A 22,695-nucleotide genomic window follows, 5' to 3' on the forward strand; every position below is an offset into this window, starting at 1 on the left:
GTACGAGCGCACTCGACTCCGGACCGCGGGAAACCGCGCTCGCTGGTCGCGCGTACGTTCGTGCTTTCAGCGAGCGCGGATTTCATTGATGAATCAGGGCCTAAGGTACCGCCCGGTGTTCACCAGAGCCCCCCCGCAAGAGGTGTTGGGCTTTGCTGCGAACGGCACCCTGGTCTTAGACTCACCCGTGCAGGTAGCAGCTGACAGCTGGAGATAACCAAAGGCAAAGTACAAAATCGACAGGCAGATTCAAAACCAAAAACGGGACTGGGTCAGGGCAGGCAGAGGAAAAGGCACGGTCAGGACAAGCCAAGGTCAGGAACAGGAAAACAAGACTGGAATCCGAATGCTCACAGGAACCTCAGGTAGTAACACCTATTGCTGAGGCACTAACTGTCTGACTGAGCCTAGCATATATAGGGAGACTGACAGGCTAGGTAGGCGGGGACTAGAAGGACAGGTGAGAATCAATTAGCAGGAAGGGCTCGGGAATGCCCCTAAGTCCAGAGCCAGTAGAGCAGCTAAAGCAAGGTGGGAACAGCTGCTGCTAATCAGACACTATCAGGAGGACAACAAGTACCAGATCAGCAGTGCTGCTGATCTGTGACAATAGCAAATGCCACCACTTCCTCTGTGAAAGAACCTCATGTAGAGCTAGACCCATATGCATACATTTCTATAACATTACCCTCAGAGAGAAGAGAAAGAATATTTGCCAACCATTACCCTTATAAAAGGAATTTGTAGCTTAACATTTCATTTAACATTTCATTTTGGCTTTTAATTAAAAAAAAACATCTGGCTTCTTTTTGTAGAAGCAAAATATCTATGTCACCTCCTCTTTGGTTATTGGGAATATATTCAAGGGCCAAAAACTGCATCAAATTAACAATTAAAGTTGAGGTACACCCCCATGTGATGACTTGCTGTAGGTGGGGGCACATCGTCACTCCCTGCACCCGGAGGTAGATCTGTCCACCGATTAGAAAGATGTTGAGGGTCAATATGTATCTTAAAAGAGAGAAAACAAATTAATTTTCTCTTTGACGGTTTTTACTGGTTTCTGAAAGAATTTTGCTAATTACTGCTATACCCAGATCATGTGGTATGCTTGAGTACAGCATTTCCACATCTATAGCTACAAGAATAGTTCCCTCTGGTATAATCAAATCCTCGATTGTTCTAAGTACAGCTATAGTGTCCTTAAGGTAGGAGGGCAGCCCTAACACAAATGGTCTCAGATATTCATCGACCAAATGGCTTTCCTCTGATGCTTTACTACCAATTCCTAATACAATTGGACGGGCAGATGGTTTTGATTTAAAAATAATGTATTGCTTATGATGGATAGATAGAGGAGCATTCATTAAGCAGGTAGATGCCACATCTAGGTGGAATAGCTTTATTAGAGGAAGGCAGTAATGGAAATATATGAAACCTTATGGGGTCTATATATGTGGTTGAAACAGAATGATAATAATGTATGCCCCTCCCCCATGATATAGATTGTCATATAAATAGCAAGGAAACATTACAATTAAAATTCCCAGAGTACAGGGATTCCAGAGGCATGGCGACCAGCCGTCTTCATCAGTGTGGAAGTGGTAAGCGGAAGATAGGAGTTCCTACGTGAAACATGTAAACGAGCCATATATCCACTGTCCGTGATGGTGAAACAACAAGAGTTGAGGGTTGCAGAAAAGATATCAAAAAACAAACATACTGGAAAATAGAAAAAATAAAAAAAGGAGGGAAATTCGCAGGTCGCTAGGTGGCTGCCTATTATCAAGCTATATGATCAAAAATAGCTTCACGCATCCCGACTGGGTGGGGTCCCTGGAGGGGAGGTGGAGGTGGAGGACTGGATCGTAGGAGCGATGTCCGGTCGCATTGGAGAAGAAGAGAAAGGTACGCTGTGCAGGTGAGTAGCATAAAAGACATTGGAGCCTCTGTTTAGTACGGGCATCAGTAAGGCCAGTGGGGAACCAGCATATTCAACATTTTCAACTTCCCTAGCTTTCCTCATGATATCTTACTTAGTACGGAAGAAATGGACCCGGCAAGGGACATCTCTTGTCCGCTGGGGGTCTCTACTGCAGGGGCCCAGCGTTCTGTGCACCCGGTCAATTTCTAAGTCCACATCAGAGGGGACATTCAGTAGCTTAGTAAAAATAGTGCTCACTGCCGCCGAAAGTTCTGCGTTTGGAATGGACTCGGGAAGCCCTAGTATGCGAATGTTGTTTCGTCTATTGTGGTTTTCTGCGTCATCATATAAAAGAAATAGCGTATTGAGTTGAGCTTCATGGTGTTCCAGTATTTTGCTATGGGTAGATACTTGGCCTGTAAGTTCTGTACAGGTATGTTGTAAAGCTAGGGTAGTACTTTTGATCTGTTGTATTGATTGCTGGATCGCCTGGAATTCCTGCTTACAACTTGCTTCAAGCCCACTAATGCTAGCTGAAAGATCCTGTCTAGTAGGCAGCGCTTTAAGATGGGCCTTCCAATCCCACCCTTCCTCACCTGTGGACAATAGAGAACTGGAGTCAAAGGAATCCTCCATGATGTCTGGTAGATATGGGCTGGCAATAGGTGAGCCTGACTGTTCCTGTAGCTGAGGAGAAGAAGGGCCAGCAAGCTCAAGAGAAGCTGGGTCGGGCTAGGAAGCAGATGCCTGTGCTGCAGGCGTCCATCTTCTAACTTGAGGCCGCGGCTTTGCTTCCTGGTCTTTAGCCGCCCTCGCGCCTGTATGGGATTTCTGTGTCCCCTTGTTCTTCGACCCCATGCTGGGTAAGTTTAGAGGCACCAGCGGTGTGTACACAGGCGATAATCCCTTGGGCAGGTCAGAGCTCAAGCAACTAGCGTGCTACTCCGCCATTAGCTAGCCACGCCCCAAAGGAAACTTTTTGACCTTATAAACAGTTTTTTAAAAACACACCCACATATGATATGGCTTTTTTAACTTTACACAGGAATGCCAAACAAAATGATGGCGGATTAGCTAGAGTTACATTTAAGGAACTTTTGTTCATACTGCCTACGTACATTGATCTGTTCAGGACTGACTGTACAATTCAGACTGCTGTCAATATTTCTTTATTGCTATCTAAGCTCTTATTATCCATGACTTCCCCTGTGACTTACACAGTGGTGGCATGTAATTCCTCAGGTTGAGGCCAGGCTTTTCACATGGAGCTGTGATTCTGCTCTGTAAAATCACAGGACCATGACTAATTCCATTTGCAAGATAAATGCTTTCTTGTGCTTGCTTTTACACTTTAAAGATATCTGAATCCCTCCACTTAGCACAGCTTCCTGTCAGGAAGGACTTTTCTGGTTGGAGTTATTGGCTGGCAAACTGTTCCCAGCTGGGGTGGTCATGCCCTCGGTGCTCTTCAGTAAACATTATTGAGGCTTACATTAGGGGCTGATAGATCAGTCTATCATGGCGATACATACTATTTAAATTTGGAACATATGTATTGTAACATGTGTTATGTCCTTTATTTATCATGAAAAGGCTGCCAAACAACACACAATTCATGCGCTGTGGTGTACTTACCTGGCTTTTGAATTGGTCTGTTCTATGTGGTATGTTAGTGGCATTCACAAAGTGGCATTCACAAATAAAGGCACTACAAAGAAATAGTCTTTTAAATAGCACTTAAAGTAAACATATAATGTCATATAATAATATATGTAATAAATGCCAAGGCGAAGAAGGTCTTGCCAGGTAATTTTTTTATTTTAATTAAACTGTCCCTCCAGAGTTCCTTGGGGCAACTGCTGAGGTTTCTTGTTTCTTTATATCAGCCGAATTGTCAAAAGTTAGGTAGAAATCCAGCTCAGGCACAAACACACATTTTCATTTTCTTTCCCCCCTCTCCAAAGCCCATTTTTTTTTTTTATTCATTACTTTTTTTTCATGCGCAGCTCAGGCTGGTCCAGTGATCACTGTTCATTCCTCTTGAAGGAGGCAGTTCCTTTATCTGAACTAAACAGTATGGTAGGTTGAATGATTGAATGATATTGGGTGTTTTAAAACTGAAGACTTTTTTTTATCAAAGCAGAAAAGAAGTACAGTGAAAGGATTCCTACCTTTCAACTTCCTAAACAATCCCAATGTCTGCTGGGCTTCGGGATAAATTAACTGGGTGCATACTCTAGAGCAGGGGTGCCCACACTTTTTGGCTCGCAAGCTACTTTTTTAAATGACCAAGTCAAAATGATCTACCAACAATAAAAATGCTAAACATATATTTATTTATATATATTTACCGAGTATGACACACAAGTGACTGGAGCTAATGAGACATTGAATGGCAGAACATTGTACTGACATTGCACTACAAGACTATAGTGACAGGAAAGCTACAGTTCACCTGTCGAAAGAGAATGAAGTGCTGCACAAGAACTGCTGCACAAGACTATAGACATAGCAAACTACGTCTATAGATGTAGACGTAGCTAGGAAACAGCAGGGAGGGGTAAGGCAGGGCTCTGCGATCGATTCGGATTGACTTTGCGATCGACTGGTAGATCACGATCGACGTTTTGTGCACCCCTGCTCTAGAGTTAAGTCATCCAGGCCAGAGTTCTAAATGGTTAAAGATCGAAAACATAAAAGAAGCTAGGGAAAAGGTGTTGGCACCAGCAGGAGAACTTGCAGTATCTCTGAGGTTGGTGGCATAAATATAGCGATAGCAGCCCATCCATCTGTTATGGGGTCCAGGAAAAACTGATGTCACATGCAAAGGTATATGCTGAGATCATACTGTTGGTAGTTACGTTTGCATTCCCCCTGTATGTATGTATTTCCTTCAGGGCTTTTTTTACATTTTTGCACATGCTTAACACCTATTTAGTACAAAGTACTTTTGGGGCTGAAATGCCAAATGTTTCCTAACTAAAAATCTGATATTTTAGGGTTCTATATTTCTGAAAAAAATCCATAATGAGCATTAAGTTTATAAAACAATCATGTATAGGAGCACAGAATTTTAACAATAAAAAAATAAACATATTTTATATTGTTACAGTTGTTTAGAGTGCTTTTAGGATGATTGGTACCGCATTGCACTAATGCATTTACCATGTTTTGCTGCAGGATACTAAAACACAATAATGTGAATGGGCATGCACTAAGTGTTTTTTAGGTGTTTAGAGCCCCTGCTTGGAAATACAATGATGTTTCAGAATATACATAGTTATTATGGGTAAAATATTTGCTTTCAAACTTTCTGTGGTTACCTATAGATGAGCTCTGCCTAATAACATTATATACTATTGTACATAATTGATAGTAGGATAGTATTACTTTTATTTAATAAATAGATATTTTGTATTATTGTGTATTAATATTATAAATAAAAATAATAAATATTACCATAAACCTTTTTGTCATTGTGTCTTTTTTAAAAGCACTGTGGACCTAGGACACATCAAGTACAACTAAACAAGTAAATTTAAATAACATCTTTGCATTTGAATCAATCTACTCCAAACAATCACATCAATTACTGTTCTCTTGTTTGTATTTCCTACTATTTACTTCCTTTAATTATGGTTTCCCTTTTTTTTCCACAGCTGTTTCTCAAGTTTTACACCAAAGTATGTATTAGTGGTAGGGCATTGGAGGGGAGTGGGAGACAGAGAAGAGCATATTACCAATTTAAGAATGATCGTGGTCACCCAAAATCCTGTGTGGACAGGACTGATGATAGCCTGTCCCTTGTGATGCCATTTGTAACCTGTATATAGACATTTGTGGATTTGGCATGAAAAAATGTCAATGCTTATGCACACAACAACCTCTGGTAGACACAACTAGTGACGAAAAAACAGAAGAAAATAATGAATAATTTAAAACAGCCCTCAACTATGATGTGCTCATCAGGTTTTTTATTAGCACTTGACAACATTTTTAAATATTGACTAATGGGACTACACATCAAAAGAAGAAATGTTTGTTCGTTAAAAAAGGTGCTTTTCTCCTTTTCTTCTTCACATTTATGATTTATATGAAAATTATAATCATCTGGAAATATAATCAGTTTTCAGCTTGATTGTCACTTTTACTATTGCTGTTAATTGTTTACTAATAATCACATTTTTTGACCATAGTGATCACCAGCCTAATCTCCATTCTATCATATGATATCATATCATATAATAGGAAACAGCGTGGGACAGTGCCACCTTTGCAGCTGTTTGCTACTTTATAAAGTCAATAGGTGGCATACAACCGTACTTTTTAAAGTGGCAATTGTGGCAAAAACTAATGGTGAACAGCTACTCTAATTGAGTAAATTAAGTTTCTGATCACAACTTCCCAGCTAGAGATAATATGGTACGTCTATTCTCAGTAACTTTGGTTCATTATTTGGCAGGGTAAAAAACCTGCTTCCACTCACCACTTATGCCATTATAAAGGTGGTGGTCAGGTTTCTAAAAGTGAAGTTTTATTTATATGTCATATTTAGAGAGACATTTTTATATTTAGGGAAGTGGAAAGCTGTTTTGTGGAAATTGGGAAACACATTGGATTGTAACAAACATGGCAAACATTAGATGCAGAAAAAAGGAAAAATATTTTCTCCACTGTCATAGTGCCAAACTAACCATAGAAAGGTTTCTTTTCAAAGTCTATTTCTCTTTATAAATAAGGAAGCTGCATAAAATACTAAACAAATTACAGGAGCTACAGTTAAAAAAGTGATGACAAAATTTTCAAAAAAATGATCAGGTGTGTTTATAGATAGAGTGAAAAAAGAATTACCTGAATTAGTCTCCCAGACCAAAAGTTCAGTAATGGCAGCATACAAATTCTCCCTTGCTAGGTTTTCTTTTGCATAATTTTTTATTTTTGGACTAATGTTTATACCATTTTCTTACATTCTTTGACTTTCAATTAGCCAAGGTATTTGTCAAACAAAACTATTTTTGCTTTAAAAAAAATTGTATTCCAATGCTTTGAAAATAACCCCAGTGTTCTCTAAGTTGACCCCTGATGCTCAACACATCATTTATGTGTGTTAATAGATTGCATTTTTTTTTTATTTTAATGTTACCCCTAAATGCCGTAAGGCAATGTAGCGTCAATGCACATGCATTTTAATGCACCACAATGCACAGTAATTAGTCACTGTGGTACACTGTGTCAAAAAACTCCTGGTGCATTGCAAATCCAATTATTTCAGCAACATGCAATGATCAGAATGGGCTATTAAACTTAACCTAAGCAGACCTATCCCCTTAGAGTAGGCCCTGTCACCAGACCATTCATTTCAAAAGCGGTCGTCCCATAAGATTATGACTGCTACTTAAAAAAAATCCCTAAAATTACAAATTCATCTGTATAAATTAGAATCTATTTGCATTGGATAATCATAAAAAATTATTATAATGAATATATATACATACTTCTGACACGCCTATACAGTAAATTAGATGCAGGGCCTCTTCAGGTTGAAGAGAAATGAACATTTTTTTTTTTCCTAGCTAGCATGTCTAGCTTCTTTGTTAGGCACGAAGAACAAATAAAGCCATCTAAGGGGTAAATCCAGGTCTGACAACCATTATGCTTAAAAGTTGAACCAGGTGCTCTGGGGACGATGCGTTTCTGTTTTCCTAGCTCTGATGAAGCCCAGATATCATTGTTTCCTCCTCTGGTCCCCTGTCCTCCTCCCATGTGACCCTTACACAGAAACAGCCGTAGCACAGATGCAATCTGTTTGTTAACGACCTGTTCATTCCTCCAGTGATTCCAATCTGCGCCGCTCTCCAGATGTTCTGCATGTTATCATTTCTTCTTTTTGTATGAATGTTCAACATCTGCCATTTACTGGACACTAAATCTGTCCAGTTCAGAGATAATAATTACTCAGTGTTTGTCTAGCATCAAGTATATACACATATCCATTGGTATTTAGTGCTGTTTTTAAAGTGTGATGCAAATAAAGGAGAGTCATGGGGATGGCCTTAACACACAAAAGTGAACCTGTTTTGTGTTACCCTAACCTATGAGCAACAATAATTAGTGGAGGAAGCAGGCAAATCACATTCATTGTGAATAACCAACCCCTATTTATAGGTATATACAATTAAGGACAGATAAACTTAAGTGAATATGTGAGTATAAACATATACTTGAATAGTACAAAGGTGAGTAGCCACATGAGTGCAGATTGATACATAGTTATCAAATAGTTCTGTTTCAATAATGTACAAAGGGGAATAAATCAAAACAACCATACAACAGACAAAAAATGGGGGTTGGGGGGAACAAATAAATAAGGTGGATCAACAAAATAGAACATTAAGGAGGGATCTTTAATCAGCCTAGTAACAACCAAGTTAACATAGGCCATCAGGATAAACAAATTTAAACCAAAAACAACATACACCAGACAAGACAACATAATTATCAAATAGTTCAATGAATTAGGTAATCTAATTCCTTGAGCTTTTTGATGCTTAACTGCCTAACATCCCCTGAATAAGCAAGTGTTGTGAAACGCATTGGGTTTCTTGGACTAATCTAAACTTGTATTAAAGTATATTTTTAAAAAAGGGATTATGGGACTCACCTGTACTTATGTTTCAATTGTACTCATGTGATTACTCACCTTTGTAATATTTTTGATTGGTTTGATTTTACTGGTTTTAGGAGATTTAATAAAACTGTCATTGTTTTTCCAAGCAAACAATGTGAATTACTATGAACCAAAAAAAAAAAATCCTCTCATTGCAAAAGACCTGGTATAGGGTTACCTGTCCTTCCTGTATATATCAATAGGGTAAAGTCTAACATCATTCCTAAGTGACTCTGTATAGGTATATTCCAATGGGGAAGAAATTTTGCAGTAAGATGAAATTTGGGGAAGCCCAGGTGGTGCAACAGTGGCAGATTTTAGAAAAACAATTTGTTTATGACTGATGGCTTCATTAGAGAAAAGAGGAAATGTGGTTAAATATGCAACAGGGACAGAGACAGAAAAAAAATCAGATAGGGGTTTTAACCTTCCTCTACTCTCTTTTTTCTTTCTTTTTTTAAAGTTGTTTTTTATTTTTAATTGTGTTGCTTTTGAAGCGTTTGTCTTAAATCCTATCTGATAAAATGTTGACAGCATGACAGGAAATAAAAAGGAATCTTTGCTCCATTCAGCAGTAATAATCCTGCACAACTCGCAATTAAGAACCTGTCTGGTCGCCGCAGTTTTTTAGAAAGCTTAATTTGGCTTTAAGGTTCCCCAAGCTACAGACCGTCTCAACACAGGTGCAGGTTAGATTTAGGCTCACTCAAACTTCCTCAACTAGGACGAAATCCAAAACAGTGGAGAATGCACATCAGAATGGCAGATGGCAATTTTAATATATTCTCAGAGTCTTAAATTCCCCAATGCAACACATTTTTGTCTTTTAGAGATTAGGCATAGAGTAGGAACTCATAAAAGGAGGTGACCAGCCATCACTGATAACACCTGCGTAAGCTTGTGCAATCTCTTCCAAGGACTAATATAGAAAGTTGCTTAATCGAACACAGGGAGAACATACACGCTCCAGATAGAGATTTGAACCTGTTGCTATACATTTGTTAGGAATTAATTGGCTGCTAAGAGATTACTGCAGCTCTTTACATTGTTTTACCAACTAAGCCAGATAAGAAGCAATATGTAAAAACAAGGTGCATCTTTTTCCAGTACCTGCCAGTAACATACTTGGTTGGTTCCCTCAGCAGTTGTAAATCCATTCTGCAGAGTCTTAACTGAAAACAGTCATTGATATACATTATGTTCCTCTGCATTATGCGCCTTCCTTTCTGTTGGGAGTTAAAAGATGACATTGTACCAGTACTGTAGCAGATGGAAACCTGGGATGAATTGTGTTTTTTACAAACATGTATCCTGGTGACCAAAGCAGACTATCAGGGGAAGCCAGGATGCTCCCAGGGTACTCCGCACACCCTAGCTTCCCCTGGGCAAAGGGCAAAATTAAATCTTGAAAATCTGAGTTGAAGTTACCTGATCAAGGCCTTGCTAATCAAAATGGTCTAAGGTTGGAATGTAGAAGATAAAGAAGAATATAGCAACACCTGTGACAAAACGGGGAGAGGTGAGTACCCACTGGGTTAAGTTCCACTTGATGTACTTCATTAGGCCAGACCCAGATCTAAGAGATCGGCCCCAAACTGTTGCTCCCAACAGACAATAATTCTAAGCTGGCCCAAATACGTACAGAACACTGTTTTTAGTCCTTCCCCTGGAGTGTTTACCAGTATACAGAAAATGTAAGTTTTCTCTTTCATTTCTGAACAACTCTACCATTAGGGATAAATGTAGCAGCATATCTAATCTCCCCTCCAAAAAATTCAAGTCTTCCAATAAATCTTTTCTATACATATGTTTAGAGTATGTCTAAAAAAAACACAAAGTGTCAAGGGGAACATAGCAGATTCAGGCAATATATACTTTATGCATTGTAAAATAAGATCTAAATTAGCTTAGCTCCCCCATACTGATCATATGGTATATGTATAAAAAACTTTATGTAGTATTATATTTAAATTTAAAAATAAACTCACCTTCGCCCAGGTCTCTTTATGGTGATTCATGCACCATAGATTTATGCTGTTGTCAAATTGCTCAGGTTCCTCTCCTGTACTTAAATATTTGCTCTGGGAACAACCCAGCGCTCAGCAGCTATACCATGCCAAACAGAGCCTGTCTCATTTTCTTGTTGAAGGAAGTACAGCATCATCTACCCCTGTACTCCAGAGCCTGAAAGGAGCATTCTAATGTTTTCAGGAAGGTATGCATGTCAACTTGCCAAATCCTCCAACCATCCATTAACTACCTGTATTGCATAAATAAGCATGTTGACCAATGAAGACATCCTTAAGTGTAAAATAAAGTACAGTATGTCATAAAAATGTTAGGTTTTTGCTTGAAATTGTCAATAATATTAAACTATAACTAAACTGAATATAACTATAACTTAAACTTGAGCTCTTAATTAGTGCTTTTTTTCTATTATATAATATTTAAGATATTCCTTTTGGAAAGGGGGTTTACCTTTATATTCTGGTGAGCAAGTGAGAGGAAACTTTAGAGCTCAGAGATATTTCATATTTTATTGACTATAATATCAGGAATCAGGAAGGATTTTTTTTCCCCTGTTGAAGCAAATTGTACCAGGGTTTTTTTGCCTTCCTCTGGACCAACTATGTCTTAAAGGGTTTTATATCTGGGATATGTTTATTTCCCTAGTGGTTGAACCTAATGGACTTGATGGTGGACATTGGCTGAATAAGCTGTAGTTGTCCTTTAACATACTTCACTATGTTGATTTGCAGCCACTATTCTACAGAACACCTCTGTTAATTTGTAGTAACCTTATAGGTTTGTTCTCATTGTGCTGTGCTGCCTGATCTTAGCCCTATTGTATACAGGCACACATCCAATTTCTGTCCAAACAAGTTGTCAATTAGCTGTCCAGCTCAGTTGCATACTCATTCTAACACACCTGATGGTGACGGTCCAGGTTGCCAAGCACAACATTAAGCAACATTTATTGACAAGCTCACAAGCAGGGTCAAGAACTCTTAGAAATGAACAGATGTTCTGTTGTTTCTCAAACTAATTTTGCTAGTTAAATACTGGATTGTATGCATTATTTAGGTGTTTACACAATCCAAATAGTACTAGTATATAAAACGTCCAGGAACAAATCCACTTTGTGCCAAAACTAGTTCTTGCTTTTACAGCCTTTCAGGGTGTTTATGAAGGTTTGAATGCCATTTTAGACCCTGGCCCACTATATATTTAAATATTTACCTCAGCTTGGTATGGAAGCACATAAAGGTGGATTCCTCCTTTTAACAGATGCAATATCATCCATGGATGTTGCTTTGAATAAAGCCCATGACATCAGAAATCATAGGAATAAACAGGCAATCTTTTCAATTTGAAGCATGTTAAGAAATATGCCCCAAAAAAAACACTCTTTGCCTATTTCTTCCTATAATTTTTTTTTTATATGTTTACATATATAAATGCATACATATATATATATATATATATATATGCATGTATGAATATACATGAGTGCACATGAAGCAAAACAAATAATTTACATTAAAAACAAATACATTTTTAAAACAACTTTATTCAAAATAAACACATTTTCTAAAAGGTCACATTAAAATATAGGGACCACACTGACACCTGACACCACTAAATTTGCATGACAAAATAAAAAAAAAATACACAAACAACAAACACATGTAAACCCGGACTTCCATATCAAGCTAAAATAGTTCAAAAATGGCCCAAGAAATATTGCATTAAAAAAAAAAAACTTACCAAACCAATATGCAATTTGAACCTTTCAAGGGTGGAAAACTGGATTAGAGAATATTTATGCAGAACAAACATTTAAAGGTGGTAAAGAGATATATTATTGCAATGAAACAACATGGCTACAAACACAATAATATAGCATTAACATTGACTTCTTAATTGCAAAGTGGACATTGAAACATTCAAGGTTTAAAAAACAAAAGCAGCTATTGTGCTTAATGGTAAGCGAAGTATAAAACGTAGCAACAAAGATTAGGATAACACACCAAACAAGAGCCGCCGCTGCCTCCTCCTCCAAAAAAAAAAAAAAGACAAAAGAAAAAGTAAGGTAGACAACACCCTTATATATGCGCATCATTTTGCGCACAGCTGCTACATATTCGCCTGTAATTGGGATGTGCGCAGTTCATGAAATTTGGCTGTTTGTTTTTTTACAGTTGGAAATTCCATAATCATTTATTGATATAATGCTTTACATTTGGACACCAGTGAACAGCTATCTACTAAAAAATAAATTAAAACAAAGTAGAAGAGAAGGCTTTAATGTTAAAGTCATTTATTAAATGTGTGTGTTTAGTGTAACTTTAAAACTTTTATTTTTTTACAGGTTATCCCACAGCTGCATTCGTGTCATGAGCACACTGACAGTGTGAGATCCCCAGGCACTAGGAGTTAAATGAGGACAAGGCTCCCCATTCACCTCTAGCACTCTGTGATTGGTTGAGAAAAGGGGATCCCTGATGCTGCTTGAGCCATCATCAGAGTTTCCCCTATTCATCTATTCAGGTGAATAGGGAGCCTTGTCCTCATTTAAAATGGGGAACCTTGTCCTCATTTAATCCTCAGTGCCTGGGGATCCCACACTGTCAGTAGTCCCACAGCTGTGCCCATGACATAAATGCAGCCATTAGAATCATGCTTTTATTGTGGGATAACCTATAAAAAAATGTTTTAAAGTTACACTAAACACACACATTTAATAAATTACATTAACAATAAAGCCTCCTCCTATTTTTTACACATATTTTTTACCCTTTCAGGGAATGAGTAAATACATATAAATATAGTATTCAAATATGAAAAGATATATAAATACATATTTAAATCTTTTCATATTTTTACATATATGTATATAAATATATATATATTGATATATAGAAATATATCTATTGAAGCAAAGAAGAACATGGGTGGATGTTCCAGTTCACTGGCAAAAGCTAAGTCTTCCCTGACAGAGTTCTCAGGGACTTATCACCAGGCGGATCCTCGGGTCAGGCATTGTAAGCGTTTAGGTATGCGCCTATGTAAACAGCTAAAATCAGTTGACTCTTTCCAAACCTAAAAATATTAGGTCATTTAAAAATATACCTAATTCTAAGCTAATATATATGTTTGAAACATTTGAACACGTTATACATTTTTATTTAGGGCTAACTGGAAGATGTGTGTTATTTGAAAGAATGATCTTTGAGAGAAAGACTGACTTTTAATGCAAGCTTGCTAGTGTCAAGCTGCCGGAGATGCCCGCCTCGAAGCGTACGATCATTTCAGTTGAAATGCCAGCGTATTCTCGGCGGCTGAAAATCCGTTGATAAATACGTTTGAGGGGTCCAATGCCGAATCACAAATACGCGTGCGACCGAACTTCTGATTTTCGTTGATCAACTCGGCTTCCCATCTTAATCTTATTTTCCTCAAGTCATCTTGCCACAGTTTTGGAGGTATGCTTGGCGTTATTGTCTATTTGTAATAGCGTTTTGCAACTAAGCCTAAATTTCTTGCTGAACACTTGAGTGCAGTATATCTACATGTTCCATCTATTTTGTGAGGAGCAGCAGACCTTCCTGCAGCAAAGCTCCCCCACAATATGAAGCTCCTATCCCCATGCTTGATGGTTGGGATGATGTTCTTTGGCTTGCAAGCCTTTTAAAAGAGGCTTGGTCACCCCTATATGAATGCGAAATAAAATATTTGTGATCTTGCTTTAAAAAAGACTGTTAAAATGTTTTTGAACAAATAAAACATATAAATTTAGTTATTGGTAGTTTAATTGTCAACACCACCAAACTTGCTGCAGGCAATTGAAATAGTGGATTTTTGTAAAATTTTTCTTTAGTGTGTGGTATGATGCTTGAACAGATTTGAGTCCTCTACATTGTTTGACCATCAGTAAATTAGCCAAGTTGGATTCTGAAACCCACACTGCTGATTTTGGAACAGATAGTCCCTGGGTTACAGAATGTTCCATATCCATATTTATCCAGAAACAAAGCAAGTTTTTTAAGGCATGAAAGTGTAGGAGTTTGCCTTTTTCTATCTGCTTGCTGAGGTGTAACTTTGTAAATAGCAAATAAAGTTGTTGAAGTTTTCCTGCCCCTGATAGTGGCCTGGGAAACCCCATCAGGATATAGAGAAATGCAGGAGGTACAGGGACAGAGAGGAGAACATGTGCTCAGCCAGGATAGGTGCTTGCATGCCTTCCAGAACACACTGCCCCTGATTCATCAATAAAATCCGCACTCGCTGGAAGCGCGAAAGTACGCGCGGCCATCGATCGCGGTTTACCGCGGTCCGGACTCGAGTGTGCGCGTACACTCGCCTCACTGCCAGCCGGATTCCTGCATTCACAATAATCTTTTTCAGTTGCTGAATAGCGCGATCGCGTACGATTTCGGATCGCGAATACGAATGCGCGACCGATAATCTGATTCTGCTTGATGAATCAGGGGCACTGACTGCTTTGTCTGTATGTAGTGCATTATTATAATAATTCTCTCTGTATTAATAGGGTATATGTGATATCTTATCAGAGATCACTTTGGGATAGCCCTACAGTCAGTGTATCAGCTATATACACAAATATATCTGTGCTCTGCCCTTTTCAGTTATCTTTGCTGATCTGCATCCCCTGTCTAGTTACATCTAGCATAGGTTAGGCATCTGATGGCCCATAGGTAGCAGAGGTCCGGTTGCATTGGCAGATTAGTGTGATTGCTTGGGTCCAAGTCGTAGTGCAGATAGGTTGTTCCTGAACTCCAGAGACTTTGCCTGCATCCCTGCAATACAGGATCACAGCACACACAGCCCAATTGTCGGTTGGAGGATTTCCTTGCTGTGTTGAGGATCATCTCATCAGGACATCTTTGCTACAATCAACTCCAGAGGCCTCTGCAACTCATCCTGATACTGATCAGTACTGGAGGTATTTGTGGTAATAGACTGTATATTTACCCGGGTATATCTGTGCACAATTCTTCTCAGGACTCTGCTATGTGCTTGTTATGTGTATTCATTGCTGTTTATTGATGGTATATATTGGTATTACTGTTTTGAGATATAAAGCTTACAAATACTCTAACCTGTGTGTTCATTTAGCTGCAATGGTTTATGTTGCATGCTGGGTGTAGTGGTTCCTCAGATGTTGTTTTATATTGCTGTTATTATTTCTGGTTAATGTCCCAGGAAGGGAGCCCCTCTGCTAACAGAGACCCTGTCCTGGGTGGAGGCACTGCCAACTTTATTATTATCCTCACTCTTCCACATAGCGAAGGCTCAGGATCCTCTTTGTTATCTACAGGTTAGCGCCATAGCTTGTTTTGTGAGAGCCATTTACATGACCCCCCCCCCAATAACAGGGCTACAAAAGTAATGACAGGAACTCCATCGGTAAAAGGAAACACCTCATTTCTGGAAGGAAGACTTATCCCTTTTGGCTATTTTAACACAGAAGTGGGATTGTAGAAGGAAACAGTTTACTATCTTATTAGAAAACACAACATACTTTGACTTGATATTTTCCTGTTCATTATGATGTAAGGCACCTGGTTATGTACAGACTGCTCATCTGCTAAGGATGTGTCCTTTGAAAGATCAATGCATTGTTTCAAGAGAAATCCCTATCTTCACATAGATCTAGATATCTTCACATAGGTCTAGATATCACCACAGATACTTCAAGCTTTAAAAGCAGTTTGTAGGTAAAGTTTGTGTTCCTTTGTAATAATTATATTAACTTACAATATAGTTTTCATTTGTAGAACAGCAAAAACTACTTGAATATTGAAAATATTACAGATATATTTTATATATACAATATTCTACCCTGTGAACCCTTTTTAGTACTTTTAATGTTCTCTACCCCTATATGATTATAGATTGGGAAATTACCTTTTGGAAAGATGAAGCTGGACAGAGGACCTCAGTACCAACTTGACCAATGCAAAACCAAAAAAGAGTTTCAAGTCACCAGCTCTCTCTCTTATAGCTGAAGTGATGGTCATAAAAAACACAACCATGTGAATGAAACTTAAGAGAGGATATCTATCAAAGGCTCAAACGTTTTTGCTTTCTAAGCCTACAGTATCACAGCGGAGTGAACTGGGGGGGGGGGGGGGGGGGGGGGGGGGGGTTGGGGGTGTTGAGGGGCGACATGGGAGACTGTGTACAAAAATCTAAATCAAAGAATGGGTAGCCAACAGTCTCTGGCACAAAATGAAAAATGCAGAGACTTGTCTTTGATAGTGGTAAGAACCAAATGGCCCCAAAGTATTAAAAAATAACCAAACAAAAGAAACACATCTGTTGCATAGATAAAACATGAATATATATTCAATTAAATAAAATCCTATACTTTTGCCTTCTTTTCCAACAGATATTGACAGCCTTCTCATTTTAAATGAGAATAGGAAAACCTGCACATGTAAGTAATGGTTATAAGCCATAAACTTTTGTATTATTTATATGCTCTGTTCACAAATCATTCCAGTATTAACTGAAAATAGAAAAATGCTGCTCTATGCTAAAAATCCATTTTCAGTGGATTCCTAACATTTTTGGAGTTTATAAGATACCATTTCAATTTTGTATAAGGAACATAGAAATATTATACTGTAGTATTCTTTACAGTCATATTTTAGGGCCAAGCTGCATGTGCAATATTAAATAGAAAAGTTCCCAAAATTTAGGGCGCGGTCACCTGTAATTGGCTGCAAAATATAAAATATAGGACCAGCAATCATGATGCATAATTTTGGCATTTTAGATTATTCCTCTTTGCAGGATAATATGATAAAAAAAAGTGTTATGTAGGCAGAAATCCTAAATCCCTCTGAATGGCACTACCACTGTGTGCTGGCTTGGAACTTTATTCAAACTATTTTTACCCAAAAAACCACCAACAGCTACAAAGCTTTTTTTGTATATTCTTTTTATTTTCTAAATAATATTTTAAATGCACATGCCACATACTTGACCATGACACTAGTCTTATGAAACCACTCAAAATCTATTCATGTCCTCCACAGTAACTGTAATATTGCATTATATTTCCCTAGTATTATACTGGCACATGTCACAGCAATATCTAAATAAAATACAAAAAAGTACATGTACCATCTCGGCGGCCATGTAGCTTATTGGCCGCAATCTAACCCTTGGATCTTACCAGCTTTAATTGTGAGCATTTAACTCTTTCTTTTTCTTATTGTTTTTTGCTTATCATCCAATTGTTTATTACAATCGTAGTACTATATTTGTAGGTGCTATTGTGTAAAAACTTCCATAAAAATCTATAAACCACAAAGATCACTTCAACGAATGTTGGCAATTCCAACACCACCACCTCCGTAAGAAAAACTGCATGCACTCACCAGACTCCACGGACCAAAGTAATATACTAAAAGCCAGCCACACTTGCTATTAGATAGAGGTTTAAGTCACCAAAGCTCCAATCCCATCCTAGCTACCAGTTTTCTCTGTTCAACCTACAGGCAATCAGCTCCATGCATCCTTCAAAATCAGAGACATGCTCTGGTATATATTATGATGCTCTGAGCGTAGCATGCAGTATTTTTCCTAGGTTTAATAAAGCAGAACTATAGCTCCGCAATAAAGTATACTTACCTACCTGATCACCGTACTCCATAAAAAAAATAAAACCTTGATCTCTGCATGCTGCCAGGAATAAGCCTTGTATCCTGGCATCCCCCAACCTGGTCAATCAAGATAGTCAAAGACTTGTCTCTAGGAAGAAGATCAGGTGAAGATGTCTGCACCCATGCTGGATTAAGGACAGTTGAGTGCAATTAAAAAATCAGGCAGTTAATGTTGCTCATCTGCAATAAACAACCAGCCTGGTTTGCAGTTTTTGAATACATAATATCCCAGCAAATGCCAGGTATCCAGACTGGCAGTAAATTGTCACATGTTGTTTAGTCATTTAAAATAGAAGAGTATGAAAGAAATGAGGATAACATTATCTGTTTAACTGTAAATGCAGAATCTCCATTGTTTACAGCTGCCAGGGACATGCTCTGAGATGCAGTTGTCAGATCTCTGTAGCCATACATCCTAGATATTGGGTCTAATTAATTTTTTTAATGAAATTTAGGGGGAAACAGATAATTCTATTTATATGTGTTGGTACAGTTATGTTTTAAGCAATATTTAGCACATCATATTATGGAACTAAGTTGAAAAAAAATTGTAAGCAGGCAGTTTTTTTTTAATAAAGTAGGGACAAGCTACAATAAAACAAACTTTCCTGCCTTATCAGAAATATTTAACTAAACTCACCTCTCCACATTTCCATGTTAATCAGTTATTTAACAAACTCTGCATGTGCATCACTCACTGTACGATCTCGGCATACCTGACTGCCAGGATTAATAAACTCCTCTATATGCGGGAGATATAAATGGTCCAAAATCCTAAACCCAGAAGAGGACTTTGTGAAGATGTAGATGTGAAGGTGACTTCTGATGGAACAGTAAAGGGAGGGGGAGTCAGCAAGTTTAATTAAATAATTTCAATAGGGCGGGTAAAATATTTTTTTTTGCAGAAGAGAAGTTTCTGTCTTTTCTGCAATAAAAAGCCTTGCTCACAATTCTTTCATTTTTACTTTACTAACTTTTGAAGCGATATTGCAACTTGATAAATCTGGATCATTGTGTACTTTACTAATTCAACCACACTGTTTAATTCCTCTTAAATATTTAATTGATCCTATTACTTATTTGTTCACATGTGTAATATTATCCATACCAGAAAAAAGCAGAGATTTGTTTTTTAGTGCTCTCCATCCAGTTGCCTTATGCTAGTGGTGGTGAACCTATGGCACGCGTGCCAGAGGGGGCATTCAGAGCCCTCTCTGTAAGCAAACACTACCCACCTCTGCTGGCCTCATTGTCTGTGCCATTGTCCCTCTGTCACTCTTGCTGGCTTCCGAATTTCCCTTTTCCAGAGTCATTAGTTAACCCTTCAGAATACCAGGCTGTGGGGAGGAGAGGCAGCTGATGTGTAGTAAAGCTGATGTGTCTTGATCCAGCATTGAAAGGGTGAAAGTATAGACGGAGAGTGGAAAATTAGGGAGGGTGTAGGCGGAGGGGGGATCTTGTTTTGCTCTGTCCTAGTTATGGAAAGTACAATATGAATGCTGAAGACAATGAACAGAGCTACACAGCTCAGGGAAAGGAGTACCAGTCTGCTATACCCAGTCAGGACTAGGTGAACACAAAACTTGTGGTAGAAGGAAAGTGTCTGTTGAATGTAATGGGAACCCTGTAACTGTCTGTTGCTGTCCACAGTGCTTTAAACAAATTGTGTGCAATATGCTGCATTGCTTTACAATTGGCATGCATTTAGTAAAATCCCTACATTCCTGTAATGTGAGATATAAATATTATTTATTGTTATCATTATTATTTTTGCTGTCTGCACCCTACTAGGAAGATGTTGATCATATTCTGTCTTAGTGAAAATGTCTTAGTTACCGAAATAAATGAAGGCGGTAATTCTGCACTGTGGTGATGGCATCCAGTCTAGATGCCTTTAAGAGTGGATTGGACTAATTTCTGGAGGAAAAGTTAATCATAGTCCTGATGGGTATGTGCTACCTCCTTATTATAGATGTGGGCCATGCTGGACTAGATGGGCCATTGGCCTGATCCAGTGGGCTCTTCTTATGTTTTTATCAGGTTATCAGTCTTATCAGGTTGGCGCTCATTGCTGGTGTCGGGTTATGAACTGGCTCTGTCATAGAGAGCGATTGCTGTACATTGCATGAATGACAATGACTTATTGACATCTGTGTGTCCTCTACATAAAAGGTTAAAATGTAATTGCATAGCAGCAGGTTGCGTTTACCTGACATAACATCATCATATAATCTTTTTAACCCCAATTCCCAAACATGAGCACCTAAGACTTGGAAAATTTTTTTATCCCTACATCCCCCACCCATACCTTCACCATTACTGATAAAAGGTCCAATAGACAAATTACTGTCCATAGAGGACAGGACTTAATAATCCTAATATAAATAGGATTTAATAATCCTTAAAGAAATAATAAGTCCAACGTCTTACCATATGACATCTGAAGTAATACAGCCTCCTAAACTAGGTTTATCTTTTTATCTTTTATCTTAAACTGACCACATTGAAGTCATCAAAGATCTAAACATGTTCGCTCAGAATTTAAGCCATAAAGTGATGTTTGATAAAAGTAAAACAAAACCTCAATTTAATCCACCTTCCGAATTCGCCAGTTTTAATACCTTAGACTTTAAAAACCTAAAAATTCTTCACCAACTCTTAAATGAAAATGAAAATTTTGATAATTCAACTAAGGAAGACTGGAATCCACCTCAGGAACCAAGCCTTCCTACCTCCATCCTAGTTAGGAAACATAAACCTAAATTTTTCCCACCCCTTGTTCAATATCCTCATATCCAAACCTTTGTTAACCTAGTCACTCAAGAAATCATGAAGATTCCCTCTTCCTCAAGACAAAAGCTAGACAACCTAAATCCCACCCTTGGACATGCTAGCATAAAACTAAAAAATAATACAAGTATTGTCATAAAACCTGCTGATAAAGGAGAAAATATAGTTATAATGGATAAAGATCAGTATGAAAGCATGTGCTATAAGATTCTCCAAAATGAGGAATGGTATACTGAAATGTCTGAAACTATTTTATCCATGTTCTACTCGAAATTTTATTTTTTAATTAACACAACATTTTTTAAAGGTTTAATAGATGAGAAAATGAAAAATTATCTATCTATCCAACTTCCAACCATTCCAACATTTTTTTCATTACCCGAAATTCACAGAGATATTAATAATCCTACCGCGGACCCAATATTTCAGGGGTCGGCTCTCTAGCCACACATCCGAGTAAACTTGTTGACCTATTTCAACAATTTACCGTCATTCTTGAAAGATACAATTGAACTCCTTAAATTTACATCTCACACTCAAATCCCTTCAAACTCATTACTTGTGACTACTGATGTTGAAGCTTTGTATTGCAGCATCCCCCATAAGCTGGGCATTAAGATTATATACAAACACATCTCCAGATATTACCCTGCAAATGTTGCCTTCAATCAGTTAAATGTCGATCTATTGGAATATACCCTTACTAAGAACATCTTCATGTTCAACAACAAATACTACCTACAAATACAAGGCGTAGCCATATGGAGGATGTCACAGATCAGCAGCACAGCTGATCTAGTACTTGTTGTTCACCAGACATATGTCAGATCAGCAGCAGTTGGTTCCCTTACCTTGCTTCTAGCTGCTCTGTCCAGGCTCTGGAGTTAGAGGCGTTGCCGAACCGTTCCAGCTGATTTATCTGCACCTGCTCATCCAGTCCCCGCCCAGCCTGCCTGTTAGCTTCACTATATAAGCTGTGTTCAGACTGACACTCCTTGCCTTTGCAAAAGGTGCGTTTACCTGTCTATTTCCGAGTGCTGATTCCCTGGTTCTGACTCTGGCTTGTTCTGACTTTGATTGTTCACCACCTGCCCTGACCTGGTCCTGTTCTGGTTTTCGAGATTGTCTAGCGATTTGGTTCTATCTGCAGTCAGCTGCTCTCTGCACGAGTGTGTCTGAGGGCCACAACCTGGGCGCTGTCTGCAGCAAAGTCCATCACTCCTTGTGGGGTGCTCTGGTGAACCCTGGGCGGTTCATTACACTCCGCGCTTTAGCTCATACTTCTGCCAAACGTGCAGATTGCAAAGAGGGCCCACTTCTCCACAGTTGTGGCTGATCCGTGACAGATGAAATGTGCCCCATCATATGCCCCATCAGAATCTTCTCCTGAATCCAGTTCTAAGACCATACCATCAATGTATACTAAATTGGAAGATACATTGAGAAGAAACCTCTCTAGAATTCTTTTTCCAATTGCTACAACAAAACCCAATTAATTTAAAATTTACAATGTTCTTTAGCAACCATGAAGTTTCTTTTTTGGACATCTATCTTATATTAGCACAGCATGGAAAACTGACCACAACACTATTTTGTAAAGAGACAGCTGAGAAAAC

This window comes from Pyxicephalus adspersus, chromosome 2 (genome assembly GCF_032062135.1).
Source record: "Pyxicephalus adspersus chromosome 2, UCB_Pads_2.0, whole genome shotgun sequence".
Classification (NCBI taxonomy): Eukaryota; Metazoa; Chordata; class Amphibia; order Anura; family Pyxicephalidae; genus Pyxicephalus; species Pyxicephalus adspersus.